Here is a 16,286-nt window from a genome sequence, read left to right on the forward strand (position 1 = left end):
ACTCATATTTTGCCAACGAGGGGACAAATCAACACAGCATTTCTAAAAAGCAAGTTGGCAAGTGTGTATGAAGAACCTTAAATGGCTTATATACTCTCCCAGAAATTCCATTTCCAGGAATTAATTTAAATAAATAAGGAGTTCAAAGATGTATGCACAAAGGTAATCGTCACATCACTGTATAAAATAACAAAATTCTATTACGATCTATCTGTGCATCATCAGCGTGAGTTAGACAACCGGGACGTATCTGGGAACTAAAGTGTCTTCAAGCCACTAAATGGTACCAGAACATGAATGAACGGAGGATGCTGAAGTAATTATCTGGAGAAGCACAGTTCTGAATTATCTGCCATTTACGCTCCCAACTCTGTAAATGTTCTAACGCACACGCTCCTAGACATTCACAGAAGTACCATATCGTGGGTCACGAACCAGCCTTGGAAGCGGAGTTAAGCCTCCGTAGCACACGACATCTAGATCCCAGCAGCTTGCGACAGCCAAGAGTCATTTCTCAGTCGTGCCACGGGCCCACCGTGGGTCAGCAGAGGGTCTGGTCTGCATCGCCGTCCTTGGCACCCAGCTCTGGAAAGCTCTCTCGTTTAGGAACGTGGCTAGTCTCGGAGCCCTGGGTTCTGACTTGTAAACATCTCTCAGAAGCGAACACCTTCCTTCTGCCCATGTTTTGTTGACCAAGGAAGTCACGAGGCACACTTTAATGGTGTCCTCAGTCTTCACATGGTCTCCTGCGATGGGGGACGTGCGGCCTGCAGGTGACAGAGATCCCTGGGTGCGCCTGCCGTGCGTTCTCCTCCCTTGGTAACTAAGTGCCATCACCTAGCCCGTGGCCACCCAGAATGAATACTAGGCTTCCCAGCTCCCTTGCGGCTGGCGTGGCCGTGTGACTGCGTTCTGTCCCAGGGGGTGTGAGCACAAGTGGGTGTGAATCGCCCAGAACATACCCTCCCAGACAAGGCGCGCCATCCCGTCCCTCTCTCTCCTTCCCGTGTCGGAGCAAATGTGGCACTCACGTGAGCCTCAGACCACGCAGGTGGGGGGCAAGACGGAACCGGCTTAGCCCTGTCGCTGAGGAGTGGCCGTGTCCACACGGGGCCGCCCACCCGGAGGTGAGCCTCTGTCCTCTCTGGCGCCCTGCAACTTGCGGTCTTTGTTAGGGCCGCTAAATGTGAATTGGAATGACTTAAAATGGATGCATCAGGGGTCGTCTGATTCTTGGGCTTCTGCCCCAGGTTGGTTACACACCGGAACCTCAGCTGGCCCAGCACCGACCGCTTGAGCCGCTCCCAGAGCGAGCTTTTAAGACTGTCCTGGTTTTTTAGGACAAGCAGACTGATGGCAGGGGGCAAAAGGAGGGCTGGCCCCCAAGGGCGCCGGAGGCTGGACGAGCCCAGCGGGGTCCCTCTCCAACATCCGGCGTTGGCTGGGGGCAGGGAGCTCATCCTCCATCAGGTGAGATAAGAAATTTTACCCACATGTTTACTCCAAGTCTTACCAGACTTTGAGGGGATCTGTCACACGGCGTGGATAAGTTTTCAAGCCAATACAAAGAACCCGTGGATTTGAACGTGTGTTACAGGTTTCCATCTACTGGGTTTCCCACGCTTACTGAAGCCCAGCCAGTTCCACGCTTGGCTGTGGGAGGTTCTTCGGGTGAGCGCCGGGCCCTCCTGACGCGAGCAGGTGTCCTGATGGCTTCTTCGCCGTCCCACGACTAGGCGCTCCAGGTCCGCGCTGTATAGAAGTAACTGTACTTCTCCAAAGTGTGCTAGGTCTGTTGTGTGGGAAATAATATTGGGGTGTCATCACACAGCCCCTGTGGCGATGACAGCACCCCACTACCCTGGCGGCGACTGCCCACGACCGCTCCAAGCGTGTGCCCCACCCCCGGTCTCCACGCCTTCTCAGCATCCTTACCTACGCACTCTGCCTGCCCGCAGTGACCTGCCGGCTCCCTCTCAAACCGCACTCACTTCTTTCTTTAAAAAAAAAAATTTCTTTTAATGTTTCACTTATTTTTGAGACAGAGAGAGACAGAGCGTGAGCAGAGGAGGGGCAGAGAGAGAGGGAGACACAGAATCCAGAGCAGGCTACGGGCTCTGAGCTTCGGCACAGAGCCTGATGCGGGGCTCGAACCCACGAACTGTGAGATCATGACCTGAGCCGAAGTCGGACGCTCAACCGACTGAGCCACCCAGGTGCCCCTGTTTCTTTAAATTTTAAATTTTGTCTTACTTTTCCCTTTTGTTTTTCCGAAGGCGTCATTTGCTGTGTTTATCACTCTCCTTTTTCTTCCAGTTGGGACTTCGCTTCTGAGTGATTTTTTCACCTTATTCCTAATTATCTCTTGAACTGTGTCACCCGGTTTCTGGGTGTTTCTCGCTGTGATGTATGTTGACCTTGTGTGTTCTGTGTCATCCTCCTAAAGTCCTTACGTGCATTTTTAAGCAATAGGCTGCAATTTGTATCTGTCTCATGGGAACGCCTCTCCGTGGGGTTTTCATTACCCGTGGGGTTATTATTCTCCTCTTTGTTAGAGTCACTTTCTCCTCTTGCTTTCTGACAGTGTTCACGGTGTGGTGGCCCCGCTCCGTCCTGCTCAGGGAGCCGTGCTGCCCGCCCGGAGGGCTGCTCTCAGAGCCCCTGGGGGCCACACCGCCCCAGGGTCTCAAGCCTTACCCTGGACCCCGTGCACTTTCCCCATGTAAGTGGGTCTGTGGGGATCATGGTTGCAGGGGGTTGAACGGAGGCCCCCAAAATACACAAGCAGGTGCTCACTGCCAAAACCCAAGAGTGTGACCTCATTTGGAAAACGGATGTTTACAGACGTGATCAACCTAAGGGTCTAGAGACGAAATCATCTTGGATTTGGGGGGGTGACAAGGGCCCTTGCAAGAGAAGCAGAGGGAGACCTGAGACACAGACACACACGGGGAGAGGCCACTTGAGGCCAGAGCCAGAGATCCACGGAAGCTGTCACAACCCAGGGATGCCCGGGGCCACCTCACGACCCAGAGCCTCGGTTTCCCCATCTGCTGAGAAAATGGAGAGCTTTAGTTTTACGAGAGTCTATAAGAATTAAAAGCGCGGGCAAGTGGAGGGCAAGGCACCTCCCGCCTGGCGGAGGCTCAAGTGACTTGGCTGTCACAGGCCAGCACGCTCCTGGCCCTGGGCCACACAGGCAGGGGAAGGACCAGGGGCGCCCCAGGTGGCCTCGGAGGGGACAAGTGGCCCCAGCACTGTCACAGTCAAGCCGACAGACATCAAGATACCTGCGGCCTCACCCTTCCCTCCAGGGTGACCAGGGTCAGAATGGACGGCTGAGCCCCCCGGGCCGGTGCGGAGCCCTCAGTCTGAGAGCGGTGACCGGTGAGCCCTCCCCCGGGGCAGAGGCCGCCCTCCGTCGCCAGTGCGTCTGTGCACGTGCACGCGCGGGCGGCAGCTCACGCGGGTGGCCTGCGTGTCGGTGTTTACGGGCTGAACTCAACCGTCCGTCCTGGATGCATTGGGACGCGGCCAAGGGCGGCCCCTCGGTGAGACACAGCCCCTTCTCACCGCGTCACAGCCGAGGTGAAGATGGCCGTCGTGGCCCGGGGGGGGGGGGGGGGCGTGAAGTCCGTATACAGTCACCTGCCCTCAGGTCGTGCTCAGCACGGCCCGGGAGCCTGTGCCCACTCAGCAGTGACGGGTTATCCCCGGAGCGGGCATGGCGGGCCCAGTCTCTGGAAGAGGTCTCAGGCCGGGAGCTTGGGACTCCAGGTGGGGAGGGGCCCCTGGGCGGCCCCGGGACGCCGGGGTCCTCGGGAGGGTCAGTGCCGCCTCTGGGCAGGGGCCTTCCGACTCGGCCAGATGCCGGCCCTGTCCCCTCGGCCTTTCCCCTCTGGCCCGCACCGCTCCCTGTGCCAGGGGCAGGGCCGTGCGTGAGGAGGGTGCCGGCCCCGCAGAGTCAGGGCCGCGCACAGGGCGAATGGGACTCTGTGTGTGCAGGGTGGGGACCCACGCTCAAAGGCAGGAGTGACCTTTCGGCGCGGCCCGGCCCCAGCACGGAGGAGCCCTTCCCCCAGGGCGAGACCGGTGCCGGGGCAACGGCACCACAGTGTTCCAGCGACAGAGGGTGGGGCCCGGGATGTGGCGCCTCCGGGGACAGGGCGAGCACCCCCTTCGCAAGCCAGCCCCGGAAGGAGGGGGCCGAACCCGAGCGCAGGTCCCCACCCCAGGCCACCGCCCAGCCTGCCACAAGGGCCGAGCACGGGGCACAGCGGGCGGCAGCCCTGGGAGGGCCGCTGAGCCGGGTTAGAGACCAGGGACAGAAAATCGGGAGGAAGCCTGGGGAGGCCTGGCCTGGGCTTTGGGCGCCAGAGTTCCGTGACCCTGAGCCACACCCCAAGATCCTTGCAGGGTCCTGTGAGGCCCAGCTCCTGCTGTCCCGGGTGACAGAGACACGGGGACGTGGACCAGGGCAAGAGCCTGCCAGCCTGTGCCAGCTGCCCCCCCCCCATCACGACACATCACCCCTCACGTCTGATTATTAACAACTCTGGACCCTGGGTTTGAAATTCACAGTCACGCTCACAGAACACCCCTGAGGGGCACAGGCCTCTCTGGGAGCCGGGGCTGGGGTCTCCCACACAGGAGCTGAGTGAGGGTCCTGTCCTTGCCGGGCTCTGGGGAGACCTGGCAGGGTCCCTCCATCAGTCAGAATGTTCCAGGCTCTGGATCCACAGACCTTCTCTCCTTCCCGGATGCAGCCCTCCAGCCCCGGGCCCCCCGGGCCGCCCAGGCCGGCGGTGCTCTGACCCTGGGACCCCGCCCCCACCCCCCATCCCGTGTGAGGCTGGATCCCGCATCGAGCTCCTGGTTCTGCAACGTGTGTCGAGGGTCAACATTGCGGATGGACACCCAGGGCCCGTGGAGAAGTCGGAGCTGGGGTCAGGGTCCAGGACATCCCGGCGGGGGAGGGCGAGGTGATTCTTCAGCGAGAGGGGGGCGGTAGGAGTGAGCAAACCAGGAACAAGCAGGTGGACCCTCCCTCTGTCTCGGCCGCCACCAGGAGGACATTCTTGTCACCTCTGCCTCTGGTCAACCCCACGGGCCCCCTTTCTGACTGGGGATGCTGTCACCTCCCCTGCACATGTGTCTTTATCGGTGACAGGAAGACAGAGGGCGGAGAGTCAACATCCCCATGGGGACAGGGAGCTCCTTCTGCCGAGGAAAGGGCTCAGGACCTTGCGAGCGAGCGAGCCCTGGCTCCAGACCAGAGAGGACGCCAGCCTGGACGGAGGGGCGGGGAGGGCACCCGGTCCTCCCACAACCCTGCCCCCAGAGAGGGCTGGCCAGAAACCACCTTTACCCCAAACACAGCTGGTGACAGGTGACCAAAGGCCGGGCCCCGGTGCCGCTGAGCACGCCTCAGCCTCAGTCCCGGGGGGTCCCTGAAAGGTCCTGGCCCAGGGGAAGCTCAGTTTCCTGAGCTAGGGGGTGGCCTCGAGGTCTCCTTTCCCCCTGAGCTGACTCGTCCCCAGTCCCAGCCCCCGCCCCACCTCATCACCCCATCGCCCCGAGCAATGGGTCTGGTCTTGTCTAGACCCCCGCCCTTGTCTAGACTCTGGTCTATAGACTCTGTCTATTTCTGGTCTCTCTGTGTTCTATTGCACTGGTCTATATTCTGTCTTTATGCCAATAGCACACCGTTTCAATACAAACAAGCGTGAGTCTTCCAGATTCCTTCTTCTTTTTCAACACTGTTTTGGTTCTTCTAGGTCCCTTGAGATTCCACCAGAATTTTCTATTTCTGTGAAGAAGTCACTGTGATTTTGACAGAGGTCGCGTTAAACCTGAGGGCCGCTTGGGTTGTCCTGGCATTTCTACTATTTCCACCCTTTCAGTCCATGGACGCGGCGTGGGTTCCCATTTATTTATGTCTTTGAAAAATGTCTTCCTGGAATGTGTTATAGTTTGTATCACACAAGTCTATCATTTTCTTGGTTGAGTTAATTTCTAAGTATGTGGTTCTTTTTGATGCTATTATAAATGGAATCATTTCTGTAATTTCCTTTTCGGACTGTTCATTATGAGCATATAGAAATGATTTCCGTGCATTGACTGAGCATCAGTGTTACTTAGCTGAATTCGCTTATTGGCTCTAACAGGTGTTTTGTGGAGTCTTTTTGGGTTTTCTACAAGTAAAACCACTTCAACTGGGAAGAGAGATCTTTTTTCCTCTTCCTTTTCCATCTGGGTGCCTTTTAATCCTCACTCTTCTTGCCTACTTGCCAAAAGTAAACCTTTCAGCACTCTGTTAAACAGAAGTGGCAAAGATGGGCGTCTTTGACCTGCTCCTGATCTTAAGGGAAAAGCTTTCAGGTTTTCACCGTGGAGTGTGCTGTCTGGTGTGAGTTTCTCACACGTGGCTCTACCAAGTGGAGGCAGTTCCCTCCTACTCCTAGCTTGCTGACTGTCACATCATGAAAGGATGTTGAATTCTGTCGAGTGCTTTTTCTGCACCAATGAAGATGAGTGTGTGACTTTTTCCTCTCCATCCCATTAAGGTCGTGTATTGACTGACGACGTTTTGTAGGCTGAACCATCCTTGCATTCCAGGAAATAAAACCTGCTTCGTTGTGGTATATAGTCCTACCAACATGCCGTGGAATTCAGTTTGCTAGTGCTTTGTTGGGGGTGTTTGCGTCAACGTTCATACAGATATCGGGCTGTAGATTTCCTCTTTTGCGGTCTGTCTGCCTGGCTTTGGTATCAGGGTAACACTGGCCTCTCATACAACAAGGATGTATTTATTCCCTCCTCTTCTGCTTTTTGGAAAAATTTAGGAAGGGTTGATATTATTTTTTCTCTAAATGTTTGGCAGGAATCACCTGTGAAGCCACCAGGTTCAAGGCTTTTCTCTGTTGGGAGATTTTTTAATACTTATTCAATCTCCTCACTAGTTATAGGTCTACTTGGATTTTCTGTTTCTTCGTGATTTAGTTTTGATAGGTTTTGTGTTTCTAGGAATTTGTTATCCAATCTTCTGGTGCAGAGTTTTTCAGAGCACTCCTTCATAATCCCTTTTTTTTTAATTTTTTAAAATGTTTATTTATTTTTGAAGGAGAGAGAGACAGAGTGTGAGTGGGGGAAGGACAGAGAGAGAGGGAGACATAGAGTCCGAAGCAGACTCCAGGCTCTGAGCTATCAGCACGGAGCCCGACCTGGGGCTCGAGCTCACAAACCACGAGATCATGACCTGAGCCGAAGTCGGACGCTTCACCGACTGAGCCACCCAGGCGCCCCTCATAATCCCTTTTACCTCTGTGGAATCAGTAGTGGTTTCCCCATTTTCATTTTTGATTCAAGTCGTTGCCTTTTTCTTTTAGTCCATCTACCTAAAGTCTGGTTAACTTTTTTAATCTTTCCAAAACTCTAAGTTTTGACGTTCTCTATTTCCTCTATAATGTTTCTGTTCTCTATTTCACTTATCTCTGCCATAATCTTTATCACCTCCTTCCTTCTATTAGCTTTGGGGTTAGTTTGTTCTTCATTTCCTAGTCCCTTAAATTGTAAAGTTAGGTTGTTGATTTGAGATCTTTCTTGGTTTGTTTCCAGTTCTATTGAGATATAATTGGCACATAACATTATATTTTTAGTTTTACAAGATAATGATGGTATATATATAATTGTGTAACTAAACTGATTGTGGTTTATATATATATGTATAAATATATATGTATGTATTTATATATATATATATATATATATATATTCAAATATAACCATATGATATTGTTAACTACAGTCACCGTGCTATACATAACATCTCCAGGACTTATTTATCTTATAAACTAGAAGTTTTTACTTTTTGACCACCTTCACCATTTTACCCACCCTCCACCTCCTGCCTCCGACAACCATCCATCTGTTCTCTGATTCTATAAATTCAGTTTTTTAGATTCTACATATAAGCGAGATCATACAGTATTCATCTATCTCTGTGTGACTTACTACATTTGGCATAATGGCCTCGCGGTCCATCTATGGTTTTACAAATGGCAAGATTTTCTCCTTATTATTTCTTCTTCCTTATTTATTTTCTTCTGTTTACAGCTGAATGATATCTCAGTGCATGTGCATGTGTGTGTGGGGGGGTGACATTTTCTTTTTTCGTTCATCCATCGATAGACGGATGGTCTCCATATCTTGGCTATTGTAAAGAATGCTGAAATGAACACGGGGGTGGAGACATCTCTTCAAGACGGAGATTTTGTTTCCTTCAGGTATATACTGAGAAGTGGGATTGCTGGATCATGTGGCATCTCTATTTTTAATTGTTTGGGGAACCTGCAGACCGCTTTCCGTAGCGGCTGCACCGACTGACCTTCCTATCCTCAGTGCACAACACCTGGGTGCATTTGAGGATCAGGGGACCTCGCGGTACCAAGATGCCCACAGCATCCTGCAACCCCCAAGCTACAAAGAAGAGAATCCAGTGCATCCACTGCCCATACTTATCACGGCTGGCACAGTAAGAGCTTCTATAAAGACGGACACATGTTAATCTCCAGAACCTATGAATGTGTGACTTCATATGGCAAAGGACTTTGCAGGTGTGACTAAGGTAAGGCTCTTGAGACGGGGAGATTATCCTGGGTTATCTGGGTGGGCCCAATGTCACCCCATGGTCCTTATTAGGGAGAGAGGGAGGTGGGAGGGTCAGAGTCAGAGAAACAGGCGTGAAAATGGAAGCAGAGGTGACAGAGAGAAGACGGGGGAAGCGCCACGAGCCACGGAACGTGGGCAGCCCCCCGGAGCCGGAAAAGGCAAGGACACAGACTCACGCTTAGAACCTTCCGAAGGAACACAGCCCGGGGGACACCTTAATTTTAGGACTTCTGACCTCCAAACTGATAATACACATGTGCTGTTTCAAGCCACCACATTTTGGGCAATCAGACAGGACAGCAACAGGACGGTGACACGTGGTAGGTTTGCACGCAGGACACCTAAAGGTTGTGGCGGTGGTGGCGGTGAAAACGGGCGCAGGTGACGGTCGTGGTAACGGCTGGGGTTGGAACTGCACACTGTCTGTTGACTGCATTTCACAGAAGCAGGAGGCAGCCCGAGCTGGATGGCGCCGGAACCTTCCACATGCTTCCACATCAGAATGTGCAAACATTCTCACGGGCTCCCGGCGCTGACACATTTGTTTTAAATTATTTCTGTGAAGAGAACGTGGGGGCCGTGGCATGTTAATAGCAGCTTGCGACTGAGATCGTTTTAGTCAGTGCAGCCCCTTTGGAAAAAATGACTGTCAGCAGCACGAGGATGGCTCACAGAAGCGCCTGAGCGCACCCAGCTCCCCGCCCGCCGGTCTGTAGACAGGCCTTGTCATCGCCAGCCACCATTTGCAAGACATTATGTCAAGCGCCTCTCGTCGACGGTCGTGTGCGAACTGTTTGCATCTTGTTAGAGTCTGATCCCGGGCTGGAGTTCCTTCTCCAGAGCCCTTGATGAAGACAAGCCGCGTCTGTTCGACGTCAGTTGCTGTCTCTGCTGAAATCTGCTCATTCCGCGCAGAGCTGTCTCTCCCGCCACACGTCCGCCGCGGCTGCTCCTTTGTGGGCCGAGCGCCGGCCGGTCGCCAAGCGTGCTGGCGAGCCCGTCGCTCCGGGATGGGAAGCCAGAGGCTGGGAGGCTTCCCTGTGGCTCTGGGTGGTGAACGGGCCCGGCAGGGGGGACGCAGTTCCTCTGGGGCCACCATGAGAAGCAGCTGAGGAGGTGCCCTCGCCGCCTTGGTCGGCGCGGATGGTGGCGGCTAATCGTAGCCACCCGGGGGCGCCTGGGGGGCCCCAGTCGGGGAAGCGCCCGGCTCTCGATCTCGATCTCACCGTTGGCGAGTTCGAGCCCCGCGTCGGGCTCTGTGCTGACAGTGTGGCTCCTGCTTGGGATTCTGTCTGTCTCTCTCTCTCTCTCTCTGTCTCTCTGCCCCTCCCCCAGTTGCACTCTCTCTCTTTCTCAAAAACAGATAAATAAACTTAAAGAAAATGCGCCGATGAAAGACCTATTTGGGGGGTTGGCCATCAGGCACCCCCAGCTCTTTACAGCAACACTTTCTGTTCCTTGGGCCCTGCCCCTCTCTGTACCTCTTTAAGAAGGACACGCAAATTATGCCGGAAGCTGGTTTCCAGATGACTCCATGGGAGCAGACCGCGCCCCTCAGGCGGGACTGTGGGCTGGGCTCCTTGGGGCCAATATCAGGAGCACCACCTGTAACAGACCCGTCCAAGGTGAGGTAGTGAGTCTGCCGACAAGGGAGGTGGGCAAGCAGAAGCCAGCTGCCCTCTCGGACCCTGCGGGCGGGGGGGACGGGAGCGGTCAGTCAGCAGGACCCCTCAGCCCCTGTCCTGGGGTCGATGCATGCCACCCCTCCCCCCCACCGGGGCCGAGGACCTCAGGTGTCGCCACGTTCACGACAGATGGCCGGTTGCCCAGACCCGACCGCACGAATCCTCCTCTGTCTGTGCCGCCGTTTGCCTACCGAGGCACGCGGACAGCACGGCTATCCAACCGGGTCATTTTAATTCAGAACCTCACCCCTCTTGGGAGACTCACAGAAAAGACAGCAAAAACAGAAATGTTTGTGTTTTAAATCAAATATGTGTCCTTGCCTTATGACAGCTGACACAATCTGTAACCATTCTCGCAGTCCCCCAACGTCCCAGCTCTCCTAGCCTCCTCCTCGGTGGCCGCTGGTGTGGCTGCACCTGACCCCCCCCCCCCCGCCCTGCCCTGTCCAACCTCCCCGAGGCACCAGCAGCCCCGGGGCCCTGGTCGGCCTCCACTGTGGTCTGCGTGTTGCTAGAAGCGCTCCCACGTCCCGAGAAAACGGGGCTCCCCAGAGCACCCCATCTTCCCTGGGGAGCCCGCAGGGCCTCGGCACAGGTCGGAGGTCACTGGAACCCCCGTGCAGCTCCGTGGGAGCTCGGAAGTCACTGAGCCTTGCAGCCGATCGGAATCTCCCTCCTGAGACATTTGGGAAGGTGGGGGGATGTCAGCATAAGACAGCCCAGTGTGGTGGGAGCCCAGATTTAAGGGGGTTTTGTAACTCAGCACCCCACATCCTGGGCCACACCCACGGGGGACAAGAAGCCCATCCTCCGAGCCACTGCGGTGGGTCCAAAATTGGGGGGCTGGAACTTTCCGTGCTGACTCAGAGGTCAAAGGTGACAAGGTTGGAAGAACTGCGAGGGAGCCAGGGGGAAGTTTGGCACTGAGGGCTGTGGAGAGACGCCAACAGTCATCCTTGGACCTACTTTTGAATCCGACCTCAGGAAGGTTTCCCTCCCAGGGTGGGGGGTCCACTTTGGGGGAGGGTGCTGTATACACCGGGCAGATCTGACGGCCTCGATGGGCCGGCCTGGCTGGCCGTGCCCTCCGTGGCCCCCCAATGCCATCGGCAGTGAGAAGACCCTGCCCGTGTTACCAGGTCTGCCTGCCCAGCCCCCGGGGAGAGAGCAGGCCGCTCCCCTCCCAGCCCAGAGAAGGGTCCTGTGGGTCTGCAGATTCCCACGCCCTCCCAGCCAGCCCTGCCTCCCTCCCGGGCCTCACCCTCCTGCGACCGGCTGGCGAATGCCTCCAGTCGATGTCAAAAGCCCCCCCCGCCCCCTTTCCCCAAACCTACCACACGTCTGTCAAATGCTCCGAGAGCTCAGAAGTGCTGAGCCCTAGGGACGGGCAGCACCGTCACGGAGGGGCAGCACCCGGGGGCCACCGGAGGCAGGGAGTGATGACAGCCAGGCTCTGGGGACACGGCAGCCCAGGGTAAGGGGGTGAGGTCCGGCCAGGCACAGCCAGCAACTCGCCCCCTCGGCACGCCTCCCTCTCGGGCTGCAGCCCACTCTTGGGTGCTCGTTTCCAGCCTCGGAGCTGATGCCCACCCCCACCCCACCCCCACTCTCCCATCACCCCCACCACCCCCACCCACCCCTACCACACCCATGGGAGTGTAAATGCAGGGGGAGAGATGAAGACCAGGAAAGCCCACCCCACGGATAACTCTCCACCAGGCGATCTGGAACTGATGGGCGAGGCAGGGCGGGGACAGAAAGGGGCTTAATAACACTGTCCCAGGGAGCAGGGGGCGCTGGGGGGTGCAGAGCAGGAATGGCGGACACGCCAGGTCGGGAACACACAGCAGCTGGGACGGCGGACTTGACGGATGGGCTTAATAACGGCAGGAATACGTCCGGTGAGGCGGGAGTTCGGGACAAGCGGTGCCCCCCAGCGCGTCAGGGAGAGGGCTGGGGAAGGGACAGAGAGGGTCCGCGTCTGCAGGACAGGAGTCACAGAGGCAGACAGAGAGAGAAACAGGAGTAAATATTTCAAGAGCTAGATGGTGAGAATTCCTTCGTCTTCAGGAAGACGAGGTGTCAGATTCAAAGGGCAGGCAGAGGACCAGCTCGCTCGCGCTAAAAAGAAATGTAAGAACGTCAAGGACAAAGAAAGTTCTAGATGTTCTCAGAAAAGGTCGTTGACCTCCGAGAGGGCCGGTACCAGGTTATCAGGTTGCCCGACAAAACCCTGAGAACCAGAAACAACAAAGAGATGTTTTCAGAAGACTGAAGAAAATCCGCTTCGAACGCAGAATTTCAAGTTCAGCCAAACTTGTGCGTAACCTGAGGGTGAGCGACTTCTCAGACCCACGGAGCCCCAGGCCGACCCCACGCCTGCTCTGAGCGCCGTGCGGAAGGTGCTGACGCGGGAAGGGAATCGCACGGACACACAGACGGGCGGACGTTCTCGTCGGCGAATCCCCACGCAGCGCCCTGCGGTCCCGGCCCCGAGGACCACAAGACAGGGCGCCCACGGCAAGCTGGGATGACAGCTGCGGAGACGACGGGCCTCCGGCATTCCCGGGAAGACAGGACCCGTGAGAAGGCGAAAAGACTCCGACTATACCCAGGCAGTGTGAGACGCGCCAGAAATTTCTGGAAGGACGCTTAACCTCTCCAGCAAATTTAAAGATTAAATTACAGTGCCAGGGCATGCCCCCTGTTTACCAACACTGGGGACAAGTGAATACGGGTTTGAAGGCCAGCGTGGGGGAGGTGGGGGGTTGGAGGGCATGAGGTTTAATTAGTCCGCGGGGAGGGAGGGCGCTTTGGCCATAACATTAAGGTCTTTAAAGGGCACGTGCCCTTTACCCATCAACTCCAGCGTTAGGAACTTGTTATAAGCCATAACCCTACGGGTGGCCAGTCCTCTGCCCCGTTCGTGACATGAGCTCCCGGAAATGGCCGAGCCCCGGCAGGCGCCTTGTGGCCACCAACAGAGTGATGTTGGCGGAGAGCAGGCCGCAGGCAGCGCGTGCCGCAGTCCGTCCGCGTGCGTGCGCCTCTGGACGCGGTGAGCATGGAAGGTGGAGAGGGACACCCGGAGCCTCCGAGTCGGGGCGGCGACCGCGTCAGGCCTGCAGCTGTGTCTGCCCCCTGTGCTCCTGTGTTCTCCGGGTGCTGTCAGCAAGTAGGACGTTTATAAGTGGGGGGACACGCCCTTCCTGTTAAAGGGAGATCTTCGCGGTGGCCGGGGGGCTGTCCCTGGCGGTCCCGGCAGCGTTACAAGACCTCGCCACCCCCCAGGTCTGGGTTCCGTGCACGAGCACGGAACTTTCATCAGCACCATCCGAAGATGGAGAAGCGGGGCACAGAGGCGCCAGGTGACTTCCCAAAGCCACATAAAGTTAAGGACAAATCCACACTCCCAGGTGGAGGCAAAGTCGTCTCCTCGGGTGAAGGACTTGGGGAGCCCCCAGGTAAAAGGTTTGTATCCAAAAATCAACCCCAAATATCTGGGAAGCCCTGTGTGGGAGGTCGGCCGGACGAAGTGCAGAACCCAGGTGAACAGAGGGGGCCCCAGCCGGGTCCCGCCTCCCACCCCTTCCACCTCCCCCACCCGGCCTGCCCTCCCTGCCCGTCCCCAAAGCCCCGCCACCTCCAAAGAACGGGAGCCTCTCCTCCAGGGCTCTGGGGGCCTTCGGAGACCCCGCCCCCATCTTACAGCTTGTGGGGAGCCTGGGCCTGGCCGGGTGTGAAGCACCTGCTGAGTTGAGAACTCAGTCCCTTTGATCACCGGGAAGGGGGGTGCAAATAATGAGAAGCCAGGAGTCAACGTCTCCCCTGAGATCTGCCGGAGGAGGGGCCGTCCCGTCCACCTGCCCTCCTGGGAGGACCAGGGGGTCGCAGCCCCAGGCCTGTGGGTCTGGGTTTAATGTCCGAGCCACCGATGCCACCCTGTCTAGCCCTTCGAGGGGCCAGTGGTGTGGGGCAGTCACAGGGACAGGAGCAGCTGTCCCTCCAGCCCCCCCACTCCCAGCCTGTCACCGCCATCTGTCCCAGCAGCTGGGGGGCCACACCCCTGGCTATCCTGGGGGCAGGACCCTCATCTCTGGCACGACATCCAGGGATTGACCCTGATGGGGGACCCTGGCGTGACCTTGGGCCAACTCGGAGGTCCCGCCACGAATCTCCTGCCCAGGACTGCATCGTCAGCCGTGCCCCACCCCGTGTCCCACAGCCTGGGGGTCCTTGAGACCCCAGCCCCTCCCAGGTTCCCGAGGACAGCCCTGGACCTATCACGTAGCACATGCCCTGGATCGGATCCGGGTTCAGAGGTTTCCCCCAAGACAAGGCCAGGAAGGGGGACCCCGGAGACATCCAGGGTCCAGGTGGCAGCCCAGGGGACCAGTGAGCATGCCATTCTCAGGGGCTTCCAAGTGAAGTAACTCCTTCTTTTAAAACGCTGATTAGTAAGTGCTCACGGAGCCCTACAGGGAGGGCCAAAAGGTGGGGTCCCCAGGACAGCATGGGGTGTTCATGCTTGGGGTGCACATGACTGCGTAGGGGGGATGCTTGCCATTTTGAGGTTGGGCACGCCCTAGAACCCTCTGGCCTCTTGTGGAAAGTGAGACGTTATACTGCACTCCCCAGGGGTGGCCTGGGTGGGGCCCCCTCGAGCCCCTGTGTCTCGTGCAAATTCAGCTGGGACCCTGCCCAATGCGTGCCAGGCCCCAGTGTGGGGGGCGGGAGTGGGGCAAGGGGGGGGGGCATAGGCTACAGGGGACTACCTTCCCCTGCCCCAAAGGGAGTCACAGAAAACAGGCTGATTCCCCATACGTGTGGGGGGGATGGGGGACCTCCCTGGGCGGGGGTGGGGGGTCTGACCTGGGGTCCTTCATGCATCCATCCATCCATTTCCCCCCGTGTTTCCCAGGGCCTCAGCTGCACCTGGTTCTGTGTGGGGTGTAGGGGGTCTGGAGGTCACAGGGCAGGCGACAGAGAGAAGGCCGCTGGGTGAGAGCAGGTGGGTGATGGCGGGGCACTGAGCTCACAGAGGCAGGCCGAGCGGGGCCCACTGGGGCCCTGGCCGGGGGGCAGGGCAGGGTCAAGGCAGAGGCCCGAGGGGGAGCGACTCCAGGCGGGGCACTGGGCAACGGGGTGACAGCTGGCTGAGGCCGGTGGGGGACGGGGCGGGTGGACGGCCTTCCGCAGTGTCCGGGGGAGGCCAGGGTGCTGGGGGAGGCGCAGGGAGCTCAGAGAAGTTCCCACGTCCCCACTCACGGGAGATGTCCCCAAGCCACGCTGTCACCAGTTTCAGTGGAAACGCGGAGGCGCCCCGTCCCAGAGAACGCCGGGTTTGCACAGGCTCGTGGTGCCGCCATTCAGCTCCATCAGGCGACTCAAAAGCCAGCACGGTCCCTGCCTTCGGGCGAGGTGACAGCCTGCCTCACAGGGCGGGAGAGGCTCCTGGGTGTGTGTCGCTGTGGCCGGTTCCACGCCAACGGTGACTAGAAGTAAGACTCACCCCAGGATTAAAGGGAAGACCACACCCACCCGTGAAACTGGCTGCCGGAGGCGTGGGGTGGAATTGGGGCTCCCGCCCCCCACGCCCCACCCACGTCCCGCGCTCACCCCTGCGTGTTGTCCAAGCGCGTGCGCTTCCCTGTGTGCCCGGGCCCCTCCCGCTTCACCCCCCCCCGGCCCGAGAAGGCCCCCCCGTCCCGTCCCAGCAGGGCTCACCCCCTGGCACCTGCTAACCGGAGGCTGTGGCCGCTGCACGAGGTCAGGCAGGCAGGACCCCCGTTCCCTTTGCTCCAAATTATGACGGAAGTGCTCCCCCGCAGGACACAGCAGAGACAGCTACTTGCAAACCCTGGGAGAGCAGGGGAGGCGAGGACGAGCGGGGTCCCAGCCGGCGGCCTGCGGCCCCTGTTCCCTGGGGAT

This window comes from Felis catus, chromosome C1 (genome assembly GCF_018350175.1).
Source record: "Felis catus isolate Fca126 chromosome C1, F.catus_Fca126_mat1.0, whole genome shotgun sequence".
Classification (NCBI taxonomy): domain Eukaryota; kingdom Metazoa; phylum Chordata; class Mammalia; order Carnivora; family Felidae; genus Felis; species Felis catus.